We start from the raw sequence: 17,040 nt of genomic DNA, 5'->3' as shown, positions 1-17,040 counted from the left end.
TATGAGACAAAGCAGTCAGTGAATAATCATTTTGTGTCTACCACATCTTTACTGTTTTAGAACAACTGCAGCCTGTCTGTGCCCCCCTGCAAGTTAGTCTTATTTCACAGAAGGGATAAGTGCTAAAAGCTGCCTGAATGGTTGTTTTCCTACTCTCTCTTTTTTAACTTATAGGGTAACACTTGCTGTATAAAAAGAATGAACAGAGTATTCTCAAAGCAGATGAAGAAAAAAATATATTATTTTCAAAAGATTATTTAATGCTTCAACAAATACTACAGGGATAAAGAAAGTTCCAGGAGTTTCTTGTTTATGTTTAAGGTTGTCAGTAGAAATAGGTACTGCTCAACTAAATTATTCTAATGAGTACTCTCTATTGTAGACTGCCATTCTTGACAAAAAAAAAAAATAGAAAAAAGAAAAGCATCCTTTATATATTTAGTTTCAGTACAATCCTTTAACTCTAGTTTGGATAACACAACCACGCTGTGATTTGCTTACTCAATAGTTAATCACAGGGATAAAAGGTAGCAAAAGGTTATATTCAGATCTTTCATGAATGGAATAACTCACTAATGTGCAGCTTACAGCTGTGCACTTCTCTCTCCATGTCTTATAACAGCCAACCCAGAACTTTGTGCAGTTTGCAGCTCAGGCACAAAAATTTCCATATTTAAAGCTGACTTCAGGAACATCCCATTTGCTGCTTCGGAAAGAATTCCCACTGCATGATGATGATGAGGCTCACATAACTTTGTTCAGTCTTTGAATCACATGCAGGATTCTGGTTAAAAGCCAGTGAAGAGTCATTTTATCACTACTCAGAATATACACACCCAGGGAGCTGTACCAGTAACAGGGGAACTCTTTACACTCCCCAGGAACTTGCTACCTAGATACAAAAGGTTACATTTCCAAATGCCATCGATTCCGAACGCAAATCTAAAGTTCTATTTTTAAAGGAGCGATGATGCAAACTATAGAGCCAGGAATGTTCTCCCCTCAGCTCCACCCTCCATCCAAAACCAAAATCACAATTGTGTTGATTCAAGAGCTCACTGCAATCTTGAAATTCCAAGTTGGAGGGAGGGAGGAAGAAAAGAGAAGAAAAGTAAGTTCTACTATCCAAACAAAAGAAAATGCAAAACCACTAACAACTACAAAATCTTCTCATTAGAAAATGAAAAGAGCAAGGAAAAAAAAAATCTTTGTAACTGATGCTTGAAAAAGACAAGATGAAGTTAGAAGGCATTTTACTGCATCAAGGAAAGGTCATTCCTCATGTACTAAAAGCCAATACTGAATTTCAAATCTATTTAAAACAGGAATGAGAACACCAACCACAAACTGCAGCTCTGACATTTGTCACTCCTGAAAGAGCTGAGAAGGGGGACATAACCCTTCTAAGAATACAGAGATAGGCTGTCTGTCCCCTTTCTTCCCATTAAAAGCAGTTTAGCAACTGACATCCCTAAAGCACTTCAACTTAAATCCTATAAAGAGGGAAGAAAAAGAGCCTGGGAGTTGTGTTTTGAAAGAAAGAATGAAGGGATCAGCACTGCTTTTTCCTAAACTGAATTTAATATATCCCTAATCTGCTAAAGTAGCTCAAAAATCCAACTTTTCCCCAGAAAATGAGAGAAGTTTTGCATTTGATTCAGAATAACACTAATTTTTAGCTGAAAGAATTGTTCCTTCTTTAGAATCAGCTGGATACAAAGCAAATTAGACCACAGAAGTCAAGTTTTATCCACTACAGAGAACTAAATTATTTCTGTGCTCATTTACAGTGCTGACTTCAAAACAGCTCTTCTTTTGTTCTCTAAATATGCATGGAAAAAACCCTCATGTTCATCTGAACCAACTTTTGACAGTTTAGAACCACCTGCTTCTGGGTTTGCATACCTGTCTTGATATCTAATAGACTTTAAGAGTTTTTTTCAGCAGGTCAACAGAACGAACACATCAAAACCCAAAGATGCTATTCAATAGACTACCCTACACTGAACAGTGTTTTTTCAGTATACTCACAGAAAGAAGATCAAAATGGGACAATTATTAACTTTCAATCTATACCAAGACAGTGCAAACAACATTGTTGTGCACTGAAACAAACGAAAGCTACCCAGAACAGTAAATAAAGGTTTTTCATAGAGCAAAACCATAAGGAAATAGAATTCATTACCAGAAGTAGCCATTTGCCCAAGTGCTAACATCCATTAATTCTGGCAATGCACTGTTAGACTCCACATGACCCTAAGAGGCCATAACTCTTCTCCATCCATGCAAAACGTTGGCAAAAAGCAATCTGAAATTTAGGGTTTCTCTCTCTGGCTGGTTGCACCTCTGAATGTGTACAGCAGGCACACTTCTGCCCAGCCACCTGGACAGAAGCCATAAAAAGGAATTTGTGACAAAACCAAATAAAATTAAAAAGAAAGTGAAATTATATTTGAAACTTTGTTATTTAAACACAGAACTTGCATACAGAGGCCAGCAGCACACCCAAGACTCCTGAGATTTCCCCAGTTGCATGAGTCCCTCATATGGCTGTTCAAAAACACTAAAGTGTTACTAAATTGTAGATTGTGTCCAAAATAAAGTATGCTTCGAGCACTCTTGCCTCTCCATTAAAAAAAAAAAAGGAAAAGAAAACATAATATTCATTGCTTATTCTTTCAGTGGCCAGTCTGTTACAAAGCCAGGTAACAACAAAAACTATTTAGTCCATATCCTGACTGAACAGTGACCAACAGCAAAAGAATTTGCAAGATCTCTATATGGGATAATTAGATAATGAAACAAATAACAAAAAGGCTTGAGGAGAACAAAAAAAGAGGCTACATAGGGAGATTAGGTTGAAGTAGATAATGGGAAGGAAACAGCAAGCTTTTGGAATCAGCAAATAAATATAAAGAAAACAAATGATTCAGATGCTGAAAGAGTCAAGGCAGCAAAAAAGCCAAGTGACTCTTGGAGAAAAAAAACACTAAAGAGAGAGCTCCCACTGCTAAGAGCTTGGTACAGATCTGCACATCAGCTTCATTGTCAGCAGAATGAAAACCTACAAACTGGCAGAGGGCTGACTCCAAAACTGCGAAACTGAATGTGGAATTTCACCCCACTGTGCATGTGGGCTTTTTGAATGATTGGAGCAGTAATACCAGTTCTTTAAATAAGTTTAGTCATCCAATGAGATGTCAAATAGAGCAGTTACCTTTTTGGTCATATTTTTGCCTTTTTTTTTTTCTGGGTTTACTGCTTTTTTGGAATGTCTTTTCAGCTTGATTTTCACTTTTACTTTTTTCCTTCCTCTGCTGTCACCACTGGCATTGTTTTTTTAACTCCTCCTTTTTTCAGTTTGACAGGTGTTTTTAATTTTTCTCTGGTTAATACAATATGCACCTCACTGTTCATATTGTTCTTGCTTCAGTTATTCTTTGTTCTGAAGAAACAGTCTCTCTCTGCTTAAGCTATTCTGCTCCCAGAAGAGTAAAGTTATAATGTCCCCCTCAGTTCTTCCTCCAAAACATTAAGAATGCTTTCTCACCTTCAGCATCAAAGGAGTTGCTTTTCATGTGCCCACCAACATGGAATACAGACACTATGTCCTGGGTCAGCAATGGCTTCAGCTACCCCTCGTTCTTGAGTGGACTCCCATCAATACCCAAGCAGTAAATAAGAACAGCCTCATGAGCTGCAGTCTTGAAGAATTTTTGGTCTATGGAGTGCAAGCTGTGTAAATTCTACCAGGGTAATTTATTTACCCAGCTTAGGCCATAATTCTCCTATTTCTTCAGTGGATGTTTGGAAACTTTGAGGAGTTGACCGGGACAACTGTTTCCATCTTCCATTTTTCCAGCAGGGCTTCTGGAGATGAACTTCAGGATGAAGAAGATTTGAGAAGTTAAGTCTTTCCTCAGCTAAGTAATTTTCCTCATTCTAGCTCTCAATAGACAGGAGATCCAATTTCAGCCTCTGAAGTCTCAAATAGTTTGCCCAACACACAACTACCTCCCTAAGCCAAACAAGAGCAGCCACCAATATCATCTGAAGTATTTAAATATTACAGCTGAACAAATTGGCCTCATTATCAAGTTTTCCTTATCTAGAAGCTTTTAATACACTTCCATCATTCAGGACAGACCTTTAAAACTTATAATGCTCATGTTCCTGTTGTCACACTCCATTTCCCCACCAATCTTGTGAATCCATTTATGTAAACATTCGCCTGCTTCTTGCTTAAGATTTTTCCAGCAGTGGTTGATCCAGAAGAGAAGAGAGTGGCTGCTGATGGAAGAGGTGCAATAAATCTGTACCCCTCATTAAGGTAAGCTAAACTTGCCAGGAAATTGCCTCAACATTACAGAATGCCACTGCATAATCTGGGACTAGGTTTAGGGGACTTAAGCAAAAGCTCCATACAAGCACTCCTTAGTGGGAGAAACTCCCACCCTCAGAATTAAATGAAAGCCTCAGGAGTTACCATAATTTGGAAGATACAAGAAACACAGCCCCATAAAGTTTTGAGAAAAAGCAATACTAATAAGAAGGCAATTTTCTTACTTTTAACAAGTGTTACTTTATTCTGTCACCTTCCTGAGAATATAATACACAAATTCAGTTACAAGAGCCCTGAAATATAAATTTCATAGCTGTTCTTTGTTGGGGGGGGGCAGAATTAAAAAACTTATTAGAAACAAAGCATGTTAAAGTCACTATCTTTTTTCAGGCCTTCACATAAGAGCTTTCTTCCCAACAAAGCCAGATTAGATACTGTCCTGCCATATGCATCCTGTCCAATACCAAACACCTTGTTAGTGTCTAAACCCTACCTCCAAAATTCACAGACTGCAAGAGTACAACTAGAGGAAAGATGTATTATGTACAAACCCTCTTGTGAATCCAGACAAAGACTACATAAGATCTAGGCCTGTCTTTCCTATATACAACAGGATACAAAAAAACCATACTGTGGTTCTCTAAACAACAAAGAATACATCATGACTATAAAATAAAGGTCATACAGGATCTTTATAGACACAAAAAATCTTCACAGGTATTTTAAAAACGCACACAATTAAGTTAGGGAATGGTCAATTCAGGAAAAAAAACTAAAAACCAAAACAAACCAAAAATAACCAAACAAAACCCAGCAATTTTGGGGGAAAAAATCAAATTAAGAAATTATTGTTTTACTTGTCTCTTTCCCAGTCACTACTTAAGGAAATGAAAAAGCATTTAACTTTCAGGAACAAGTATGTCTTCACACTTTTGGCATTACCTATGTGCTGCTTTTCAGACAATGCTGCCCAAGAGATTAAGAGTACACAAACCCAAACTCCTAGGCTATTACAACCTTGTGGTCAAATCTTACCAAGGTTGCAGTCTCTGTTCCCATCCACAGAACAAAGGCCATTCATATCTACATATGTATTTATTTTCATGACTACATAATGTGCTGGAGCCTCAGATAAAAACACCCTGCAGAAGTATCTCATGCTCCCAATTAACAGATAATTCTCATTTGAGCATGGCTTATTACATGTGAGAAATACAACATATCTAATGGGTGAGCACAGTATCACCAGAAGGCCACAGCACTTACAAATGAATCATGCAAACAAAATACCACTGCCATTCTCAAGGAAACAGACATTCAAGATGTAAAAGAAATATTGGAAAGTTTCTAATACAAGTTTTTCCCAAAGTACACAATTTTAAATCTCTCCAAAGTATCAAGATTATGTTTAAATCAGAAAATATTCAACAGTAAAAACACATAAATCAGTCAAAAGCCAAATGGAGGAACAAGTACTTAGAACAAGTCTTAGCTTTGACTGAAGTTTTGTACTCTTCAAAAGCAAATTTAACACTGGAGACCAACAAGGGAAGAAAAGAGAGACAAAATTATCTCTGATGAAGCTCTAAAATAAACAGTACTTAACATCCAAAAAGTACCCATCTGCAACCTGCACATGAAATCACCACAGATCTCTAATTTGTCTTCATCTGAAGTCACACAGCCTCCTGGCACTTCCTATATAGTTCAGCAACCATGATTCACCAGGAAAAATTAACCACAGGATATGTTTGGAGTGGTACCTGACTGGAGTGTTGGCATCTGCATTTCTGGTTCCAGCAGTGTCATGTTGATTCTCTTCTCAACAGTTACAAGCCCTTAAAGACCTCTCTTTATATAGACATAGATATGTTAAAGAAAAAAAATTAATCCAAGAGGACTTCCCAACTTTAATCTCATTCAAAACTTGAAAGACATTTTCATCCTTCTATCAGAAAACTCTGCCTAGTGAGAAAACTCAAGTCTTTCAATATGCAGTCCTCTGCTTATTCACTACAGGCAAGTTGGAACAGCCCAAGATCAAATTACTGCTAGGAGAAAAATGAATACTCCAAGGGAGAGCAAGATGTGAAGTTTGCAGAAGTAAGGTCCGCCCCTTGATGCTCTGTAAGGGGAAGGGAGGGGGGAGGAAGGGGTCAGACACACCAGAACTGGCAGTTTTCCCCTTTTATAAGAGGAGGATGACGTCTTGGGTAGACTTGCAATCCCCTAAGGGGCTCTGCTGATGAGGCAATTTCGTTCCAAGGACAAGGAGACCCAGTGTTAACATAAACATGCAGATATCCTCAGCTTTGAAACAACATGGCCAAAGACATATACATCCTGCTGACAGATCTCTTTTCTTCAGTCTTTGCCAGTCTTTTTCTCAAAAACTAAACTACTCCCCTAACCAATTCCCCTTGCTGATCACTAAACATGAGCTACTCTAACAGATGGTAGTGTCTGCGTCTTAAAAACAAAAAACCTGCCCTTTGTCATTCAGACTTTGTCCACCGTGGATCACTCCCTTCATCTTACCAGACTAGGGGTTAAAAAAATTTAGTCTTGTTTCCCACATCCACATGATCAGTTTCAGATTATTTGGGATAGTGGACAAAAATTTTAGAGTCAAATATTTATTGAGTAAAAGATAAAAATAGAATTAAGTCTTTCCTCACTGGATTATTCTAGCTCCCAACAGAAAGGAAATTCAGTCTTGGTCTCTAAAGAGTCCCAAGTAATTTGCCCAACAGATAATTTAATTATCTTAACAAACTAATTCCAACTCTTCTGTCCCCAGAGCATCATTCCCTTATTCCCCATCTTTCCACAAGGCTCATCATCACTTGTCTTTAGGTCATCTAAGTAAGTAACTGCATATATTTGTACCAAGCCCTAAAATATATTGAGATGTGCACATCTATGATACAGACAAATTTTTAGATTTTAGGGATTTAGCAAGTCAGAATCCCTGTCCTGACACAAGAGTATGCACAAAAATGAGTAGCTAGGTGTGCAAAACTGCTTAAACCCTAGTTTTTGACCCTTCTAACATGAAGTAACTTCAGAACTTCTCTACCACTAAGATACAAGAACTCCCCAACAGCTGCTCGACTGCTGAGGGAAGAGCATGGCAGGTTTCAGCAGCCTATCATCCTTCCCACACAAAAACACACCTGGAGCTTTAAAGGAGGCAGGAAAAACTCATTTAGCAGCTTTAAACAATGCAGGAAAATCCCTTAAAGTGATGATCCTGTAGTATGTATCTGCTTCTCACACTCCGTACATCAGCAGCGTGCTGTAAAAGGACAAGGATCAGCTCGTTTGGGTTTCTCTCGTACTCAAACGCCACCTTTGCAGTCCCACATCTGCAGCCAGAGCAGGCAAAAATCACAGGCCTAAAATGTTCCTTCTTGCTATCCAATCTTTACGAAAAGGAACTGCAGCAGTGGACTGTACCCCAAGCATTCAGAGACACCAGTGACGGAAATAACTCAATTTACCACCTACTCTGAATATTCATACACATCGTAAATACAGGAAACATCCATTTTTAGCAGAAGGTATGCTTGTTTTTGTTGTGATATATGGAAATATAAGAGGAAGCAGTATGACCCAAGTGGAAAGGAAATCTTTCCTACAGTTTCCAGGAATATCACTTAACTCTCTGAAGTATGCACATGTGCACTGTCGGTGACCACGAAGAGGCAGAAGAAATTTAAAGCATTAAACAGGATGTTGGTCATTTGACCAGCAAGGAAGATGAAGACTGCACTAGCAGATATATTCCAACAGATTCCTCCATTATACTTTGTGGCAATGTATTGATCATGGCAGGGGCAGAGCTACAGCTCCAGAAGTGGCTGATGGTATTCCAATAAAAATGAGTTATAGAAAGCCACACGTTACAAAAGCAGCAAAGGTCCCAAAGCTACGATTCAGCTGGCTAAGCACTAACAGCAACTGACTATTGTGAAATAGTGCCATTTTTCCTTCATGGAGCAGCCGCTCTCTGTTTAAGTAGAACACATTGAGAATCCTGCTGAATGGCATTCTCCCTTTAAAGAGCCAGGCTTCCTTTCCCCATTACTGCCCTTAACACTCAAAACAGCAAAACCAGAAAGTGAAGTCCTTACACAGACAAAACAGCTGCCCAGATCTGGGCCTGACTTGTTTAGCAAGCAGTTTAAATTCATGAAAAAGGAATGTTTTTTAAACAGCTATCAAATTGTATGTCTAACATTTATCCAGCAGCGCTGAACCTTGAAACCTCAAAGGCAAAGTGAAGCAAGAGAGAAACTAGAAAGGAAAAACAAAAGGGAGAGTAATATTATGAGCCAGTGATTGTAAAAGGGTGTTAGTCTTGTTACCTTGATAAGGAACAAAAACTTTTTTGAGAGCTGACTTGTTAAAGCCGCTACTTGTTAAAGCTGCCTTTGGCATCATTCTTTCCAGCTCAACTATTCCCCCATCACTATTTAAAAGTTTGTTTAAAATATTTCAAGGAGATTACCCCTTCTCAGTTGTTTGGTAGCTCCCATCAGTAACAGGCCAGTCATTTCTGTCATGCTCTGGATCTCATAGCTCTATCAGAAACTTTCAGACAGCATGCTCAATTTATAGTCTCCTGGGAACACAAAGTCTCATAACACAAATCTAGCCAAGACAGACTGGTTGTTTTTGTTCTAACAAGCATTCCCCTTACTCTCACACAAGAGAAAACAGCAAACCTCACTGGAATGTGTGTGAAGGACAGATCAGAAAAAGCTATATACTTCCTGTCTTGGTCCTTTTGCTACAATACAGACTTAATCTTCTTCACATCTAAGTTCTGGATGAGGCAGTAACCACCACTTGGTAATTAAACTAACAATGAGTCCCCAGAAGGCAGTTATATACTAAGGAAAAAAAACCCAACAAACCAAAAACAAACAAAAAAACCCCACCAGGACTCAAAAACTGAAAAAAATTCAGAATATTCTCATCTCTTTAAAGCCCTTTCTCAGGAAAAAATACCATCCTTGTTTATAAGTAATCATGCCTAGCTTCTCAAATGAGTTCATGAGTCACATAATTTACTTTTTAAAATGACAGTTTACGACATGATTTTAAGAAAACATTGCTTTAGAAGAACAGGAAGACAATAATAAAATTTGCAAACCCCTTATAAAAAGTTATATTTGAAATATTTGAATCTAACTGTATTCGGTGTAATGACAATTCAAAATGGGAAAGGGATAGCAGAGGTGGGAGAGAGGAATGTATAGCCTTATATAAAAGAATTCTAGGAGCAAATCACCTACACAATTATTTAAAATCAAATAAAGTGCCCTAATGCTCATGTCTTATAATAGTAAATGGGCATAAGAACACAGGAATTAGATCTTTAGAACCATTTTAAAAGTTCAGCTCTGCAATTTCTGAGTATAATCACCAACACCTTACATAGCAACTATTTATCCCATGCTTTGTACAGCACTAACAGGAGTACCTTCCCATACCTAAAGCACATGCCTTTTATATGGCTTGAGTCATACTGAAATTCCACACATTCCAACTAGAATCTCTCCCAATAACACATATGGTACTTTGTAGAAGGCAAGCATCCCAGATCAAGTAAACCCCAAACACCAGCAAGCTGGTGCAAGCTCACTCCAAACCAGTGATCATAAAATGCAACAGCTCATTGGAAAGAATGTTACCTCATCTTAAACAACCCCACAGTGAGAAGAAACCAGGAGTGTCCGAGGGTTCTAACACAATGCTTTTCATAAGCCCTGGACAAAGATAACTATGAATTCATCTGGAGAAAACAGGTCAAGAGAGAGGGCCAATAAATTGGTGGAGCAATTATTGTAATTTCAAATGGAAGTTAAGGAGAAGAGGACTTTTTTTTAGAAATTACCAAACTCCCTAAGATATATATATATAGATATAGATATATATATATATTTCACCTGGGGTTTTTCTTTTTTTTTTTCTTTTTTTTTTGTAAACGCATTCATGGGGGCCTGCTCTAACCCTGCCCCTAAGGGCTAGGATAAGTTATCTCTGCATCTTAGTACAGGTGACTGACAAAAATCAAGACATACTGAAGAGCTTCAGATGACTCCATAATGGTCTTTTTCTGGCTTGTGTGGCAATAAATGAGTCAGTCACAGGTAATCTCTCATAGTTAAAGAAAGTTGAGGTCTTGATGACCATGGGTAGAAAAGCAGAAGGAATGTAAATCTGGGGTAGAAAATTCACACTGAAGCACAAATTAAATAACTATACCTTAGATGTCCCATTAAGCTTGATGCCTGAACAGAACATAATAATTGCGTCAAAATAGTTTACTAACACCTTACCACACAAGGTTTCCTTCCACCAAAGTGACAAAAAATTGTTTCCTAGCTATCTGTTCAAATGCTTCATACTGGAATTCTATATCCTTAACATCTTTTATTGCACTTTAATTGTGTAACTTAACAGCAGCTGTTCAGTCAAGCTGTCCATGGTATTTACACCCATGTGTCCAGGTGTAGCTATCCTTCCAGAACATGTAGCTGTGATAAGGGAGACTATGAAGAGAAGTCTGGATCTGAAACAAACCAAAACCAACAAGAAAACCCCCAGAAATTGCATCTGGCTGCTCTTCAGTTCAGAGAAGGAAAAAAAAATAAAAGGAATCTGCTGTTCTAGGGAATATGGCAGCATGTGTATACAGGACTGCCCTCCCAGTTTTCCCATGGGATACATAATTCCATGATGCTTCAAAAGCCAAAGACATTTCTATTTTAACTCAGCTAATAGCTTATGTTCCAGAACTACAGTCTGTCACAACAAACACAGTACAAACCCATGTAATACTTTTCTACAGATACCTCCAGATAAGCCAAGACTGTTCAGCAAAAGCTACAGAAAGAGTTAATCTGTTAGAAACTCTCAGCATAAGTAGTTAGTTCAGCTGTGAGTCAGCAGTGCCTGTCTAGAACTGCAAACAGGAGACCCTTTGACACAGATAGGCAGCTTCCAGCAAGTCTCCTATTTACCATCTCCTCCCTTCCCACTGCCACTCAGCTTGAATCCTTCTCATACCTTGAATTTGGCAAGTTGTCACAGAAGCAGTTTCACTGCACAAGATACCTTCTACAACCACTTTGGATTGCTCAAATCTTTAAGAAGATTGCCATCTCAACTGGCAGATCATCCCTGAACTTTTTTAACGTGTTTGAAACTGAGGACAACAACAACAAAGATACACCATATTGAAGAAAGGAGATTTAACAAGCTCAACAGCTTTCAACACCTGTGCAACCTCCACCCCAAGATAAGTGAGAAGTTTCCAATAGAAGGAAGACATTTATTAACTCAAAATGCATCAGCTAAATTTCTTAACAGCTCACTAAATTTCTTAGCAGCCCACTAAACCAAGTGTTCTTTTATGCCATGACAGTCTGCAAACAACCATATTTCAACAGCATTTTTCATTCCCATAATACTTTAATGAATGTACACACAAACAACACATAACAAAATATTGCAGCCTAGGACAAGAGAGCATTGTGTACCTCCTGTGTACCTCCAAAGATAAGGAATATTCAGATAATCTAGCTCAGGGACTTTGGACTTTATGCCTCGCCTGAAAAACTGCCCCTCCAGCAGTAAAATTCCCACTATTGTGCTAAGCCCTGATAAAGAATCAGCTCTGAAGAGGCCCACCTAATGAGTCATTTCCGGGAATATCCTAATTTTCTTTGGCAAAAGATATGGGCAGTGGTGCTCCTTTTCAAAGACTCTAAAAGTACAACTCTATTTTACCTGTTCCAGTCAAGCAGATTTGCAGCCCACAATGATACTGCTTCAAAGCTGAGTCCATAAAGATAACATTACTCAGATAGAGGAAAACCATCTATTTCTGCTAAATATTTCTGAAATACCAATTTTTAAACTTATCCAAACAACTGAATCCTGTAAAGACTTTCATTCCTGTGCCAGAATATCCTTTCCTCTGACTAACAATACCATTCAAAGTGCTGCCATAAGTTTCATTTTTCTGAAAGTTACTCTTATCTGTTCCCAGCACTAGTATCCTTTTCCCAGTCGCATCAAAAAATAAACTGCTTCTTCCCACTTCAGGATCCTTGATCATGCCTTATTGGCTAAGAAGAATCCTGTTTCCAGACAAATCACAATGTCACCTTCATGTCACCAGCTGTCAGGTGCTGGAAACAAAGGCTCATATGTTTTTCCCATGTTCCAGCTCTCTATCGGTTTCACTGCTATCTCGATTAAACACCACTTGAAATCTCTCATTGCTTTCATAACCATAAAATGCCCAAGTCTACCACTAGTTGAGATATGCTGAGATCACAATCTACCTTGCTGACTGACATTCCAATTTTCTTCTATTTACCATCATCACCTTTATCTCCATCTGTTGCATTTTATCTTAGAAGACTGCAAACATGAAGGATGAAAAATTTTCTTTTGTTATTGTCATTTCTATCTTCTCCATTCTTTTGTAAAGATAATTGTGATCACATAAAGATGATATAACATATATGAATGAGGAAACTCTTTTTAACCTCCTAAAAACCCAACACTTTGGGTTTAAGTTAATCAGTTCTTCCAAACTGCAAAGTATTGATACACCATTCAGAAAAAGGCATGGTCATCTTCTAGATACAAAGACCCAGCCATGTTAAGTGAGATGCCCCTTCAATCCAAACTACTGTCCTTCAGTGCACAGATTCTAAATCATTAACCATAAGCATAATGTTTTGGCTATAAGGCCACTCTGAAGCTTCCCAGCATTTCTCATACACTGTGTCATACAACTCCATAATGTCCAACACTAAGGCACATAGGACTCGACCGCCCTGAAATCCACAGTACCCTGCAGGTGACAGCATGAATTCAGACTGCAGCAAGGCCCTCATATTGCCAAGAGCTACCAAAATATACCCCAGAAGAGGAAGGGAGATCACCAAAAGGAATCCACAAACAGAAGCCACCCCTTATCAAATGGTTTCATCACTCTCTCACAGGATGAGGCTGAACATGCAAAGGCTTTCATGGCAGCCTGGTGATCCTGAGCTTCAGACAGTTAACAGCCTTTCAAAGCCAAGAATTCTGGTCACTGAGTAGCCTTGCATTTTGCCACTACATTGTAACCCACTATATAGTTGCCCATAAGACACCTGCAAGTTGATAAACATGCACAGGCCATTCTCACTCTAGGATGAGAAGGCCTACTGGGACACTTCATTTTTAACTCTAGGTCTTGCTTCTCCTTCCAGGAAGTCTGAAAGAACCTTTCAGACATTTGCAGCGAGAAAGTTACTCACCCTTGGCCAGTGCAGACCAAGGTGACAAAGAAAAATCTTCAGATGGCTACAGTCTGAAGGTGAGCTAATACTTCCTTTGACTGACTGTCTCAGTTTTGCACAACCCAGTCACCACAAAGTACAGGAAAGCTTTTTCTGGTATTCACCTAAAATAATAATATAAAGCATCAATCACTGGAGCTCTGCAGAACTTCCACAGGCACTAACATCAATCCTTCCAACTGAACAGTGTAAATACATTTTGTGAACTCTGGATCATTAGTTTTTCCTACAAAAAGCAATCAAAAGCAGAGCTATTACCAGAACATCTACCATGACACCTCCACTTGGTGAGGACACACTACATGAGACACGTGCACACTGTCCCACTTACCATTCTTCCTTTCACTGAGTGGGGGGAGGTTGGGGTTCCGGCCATGATGGAGGCTGAGGGTCAGCTCGGGCTGCAGGGAGAGCTCCTGCAGCTCATTGGCAACAGCTTCGCTCTGCGGGCTGGGGGCCGCCGAAAGGGACACCAGCACCGGCTCCTCGTCATTGTCGCCAGCCCCTCCTCCGTCCAGCCCATTCCCAGCAATGACGGAAGGGGGCAGGCACACCACCCCGGAGAAATCCACTTTGGCTTTCGTGATGGCAACCTGCAAGACAGAACAGCAAAAAATAGACCATAAATCTCCCATGAGAGTCTTAGCCACATGTCCAGTTCATCACGGTGTCCTCCATAGCACAGAGAAACAAACTGAGTTTGTGTGACCATCATCAGTTGAAATCCAATGAAATTTGCTCAACTCAGCAGTTTAAAAACTTGAAAAAACCTCCAACAGCATCACTATAGAAACCCCTGATGAAACTACAGATTATTATCATTTTCTTAGAAAGTATGAGAACGTTCTCAATTTTTGGTAATTCAGGAACCCAGTCTTGAGAAGAACAGATTGATTCACTCCAGTGAAGTCAGCCTATTTGGAACCTTGCTGAACTCTTTGACTACTGTCCTTAATATCAACAATAGTGTTTTAACAACAGTCTATTTGAAATCCAGTCAGGTAAAGTAATCCTTCATAATAAACCTGGAAGGACAGCTGAGTACAACAAATGAGGATTTTCAGATAAAAATCAACTGCATGTCAAAAAATAATTCTCTTGTTCCATTCTGTCCTCCCCATTCGCAATCAGTGAAAGTGAATAAAAGAAAAATATTCTACATACGCAAAAAAGCTTTTCTGTCTTAAACCTCAGCTACAGTAACCAAAATGTGCAACATATAAAGGGTTTTAACAAAATAAGTAATTTTAAAATGTTTTATTATATTTCCATAATTCTTTAAATAAGTATTCAAAAGCCACTTCTATGTTCAAATTAAAATTCTTTTCTGTTCAGTAATTTAAACAGAAACAAACCAGCTGTAAGTCTCCAGTGAAATGGTTACTGTGTCAACACTTAACAATAACGGACATTATACAAGGGCAGTCATATTTGGTTTTGATTAATGAGGACGGAAGTCTCCTGTTCCTTAGCATTCTGCTGTTTCAGCTCAGAAGAATCGGCTGCACTGTTGGAATTTAGCAAGTAAAAGGTACTTGTAGATGCTAACCTTCAACTTTAAAAAGATGCAGGTAAAGCAAAGTCAAAACCATCAGGATAATCCTCCAGAAACCAATCAAAATGCATAAACTGGAAACAAGGATTTTAGCAATACAGATTTTACTAAGTATTCCCAACTTAACACTCATAATTTACCTGGATAAGTGTGACATCAACACATCAATAGTTGACAAAAGAGCTCAAACAAGAGGAGCTCAAACAGTCCCTTTCCCCACTTGCATACTTCAGTTGATAAACACCATTTGTTCTGTAATATCCAGAACAAAGTTATAAGTGGTACAAATTCAAAAATTTTTTCAGTTTATATTTAAGACAACAATACGAAATCACTGGTAATGAAAACATGTTATTTCATCCATGTTGTCATACATTCATTCCCAGGACCCTATGTCATGATCTGAAGAAAAGCAAAGAAGGGTAGAGAAAAAAAACAGAAAACAACAAAAACCACCAACTGAAGCTGGTGCTTGTTAAAACAAAACAAATGAGACTGAGCCAAACCTTACTGCCACATGAAGTATTTGCTTTTACTTCAGTTAACATCTGGCTAGAAAGTGCCTACTCCTTCCTTGATATTTTTCCTGTCCAAAGCAAACATGAAATCACATCTATTTGAAAGCACATTGTAACGGTAATCTGAAAAGAGAAAAAGTTGGTATCATGCCCTTCTCTTACTAATGGATAGAGAAAACCTGAAAACACACACCCTTAAACCACAGACTTAAAAGAAGAGAGTTTGTACAGCACAACAACCTTTGCAAAGCCTGGAAAGAGTTAAACCCCAACCAATAACAGCTGGCCTCAGGCCCCGTCCCTGTAGGATGGGAGACCTGTGGAAAGGGGCTAAACTGCAGAGTAATTGCCCAGTTAGGAGGCTGGCTGGTAAGGGCTGCTGTCACCAGTTAGAGGAGCCAAAGCCAATCTGCTTCATGGAAGGAGATGCACTGGAGACATTACACCTTGCCCGGTTCCACAGGGTGGTCAGCTCATGCGGAAGCACAAGCGCAGCCAGGCCTGAAATCACAAACAGGTGACAAACATATCTAGCACCCACTCCACAAAGACAGGGAACAGCAGAATTCTCAACCTTCCCTCCTCAATCTACCCTGGAAAAGAAAAATTTTCTTCCTCTTCTTGAAAGGGAAAAAAAAACCTTGACATGTCTCAAATATGCAAGATCTGCTGCAATTAGGTAAACAGCAAATGTCCCTAGGAACTTCAAACATACTGGATTTTCTTTTCAAGAGGAATTTATAACCTGCACAATGAACTAGGAAAACCCCATTTCAAACACTATAACAACAGTGTCATAAAATATAATCCATTTCCCTAATCAGTACATTGACATTAGCCAGACTACTGAAACTGTATCATTTATGGAAAAGCAGGGTACCGAGCCCCAGTAAAAGCACTTCAGCAGAGCCAGCTACAGCACAAGGAGCAAGAGACCCATGCTCACACACCCTTTTGCTATGTGACCTTGAGCAACACCACACCAAAGGTGTTAATTGGTATTGAGATTATAAACCAGAGTTTCTCCATTAAACTGTCCAATGAAACTTCATCACAGCAGCTGGACTATCTAGAATTGCACCTGGACCTGCACATTTCCTAACTCATGCAGAAAAAGACACAGATGGAAGGTATCTTAATCCCAGTTGGCATGTCAGTCAGTGTTTGTCCCACATCAAAGGAACACAGCTTAAGCAAACCTTGGCTTGACACTCATTCTTGCTCTGCCACGATGTCCTGAATGCTGGAAGT

At 38.9% G+C, this 17,040-nt stretch overlaps 1 protein-coding gene across 1 annotated transcript in view; it reads right to left on the bottom strand.

Moving 5' to 3' along the window:
* The window catches only part of MRTFA (myocardin related transcription factor A), a 73,643-nt gene extending 59,532 nt beyond the window's left edge, over positions 1–14,111 (bottom strand). Inside the window, exon 1 of the mRNA XM_084206887.1 lies at positions 14,048–14,111. The gene's annotated coding sequence lies outside the window, so the exon portion shown is untranslated. The remainder of the gene's footprint in view (positions 1–14,047) is intronic.
* Positions 14,112–17,040: the final 2,929 nt, after the last annotated feature.

The sequence above is a fragment of the Fringilla coelebs genome (genome assembly GCF_963513975.1).
Source record: "Fringilla coelebs genome assembly, chromosome: 5".
Classification (NCBI taxonomy): domain Eukaryota; kingdom Metazoa; phylum Chordata; class Aves; order Passeriformes; family Fringillidae; genus Fringilla; species Fringilla coelebs.
Note: the sequence above shows the minus strand (reverse complement) of the source record. Positions and strands in the feature narration are given on the sequence as shown.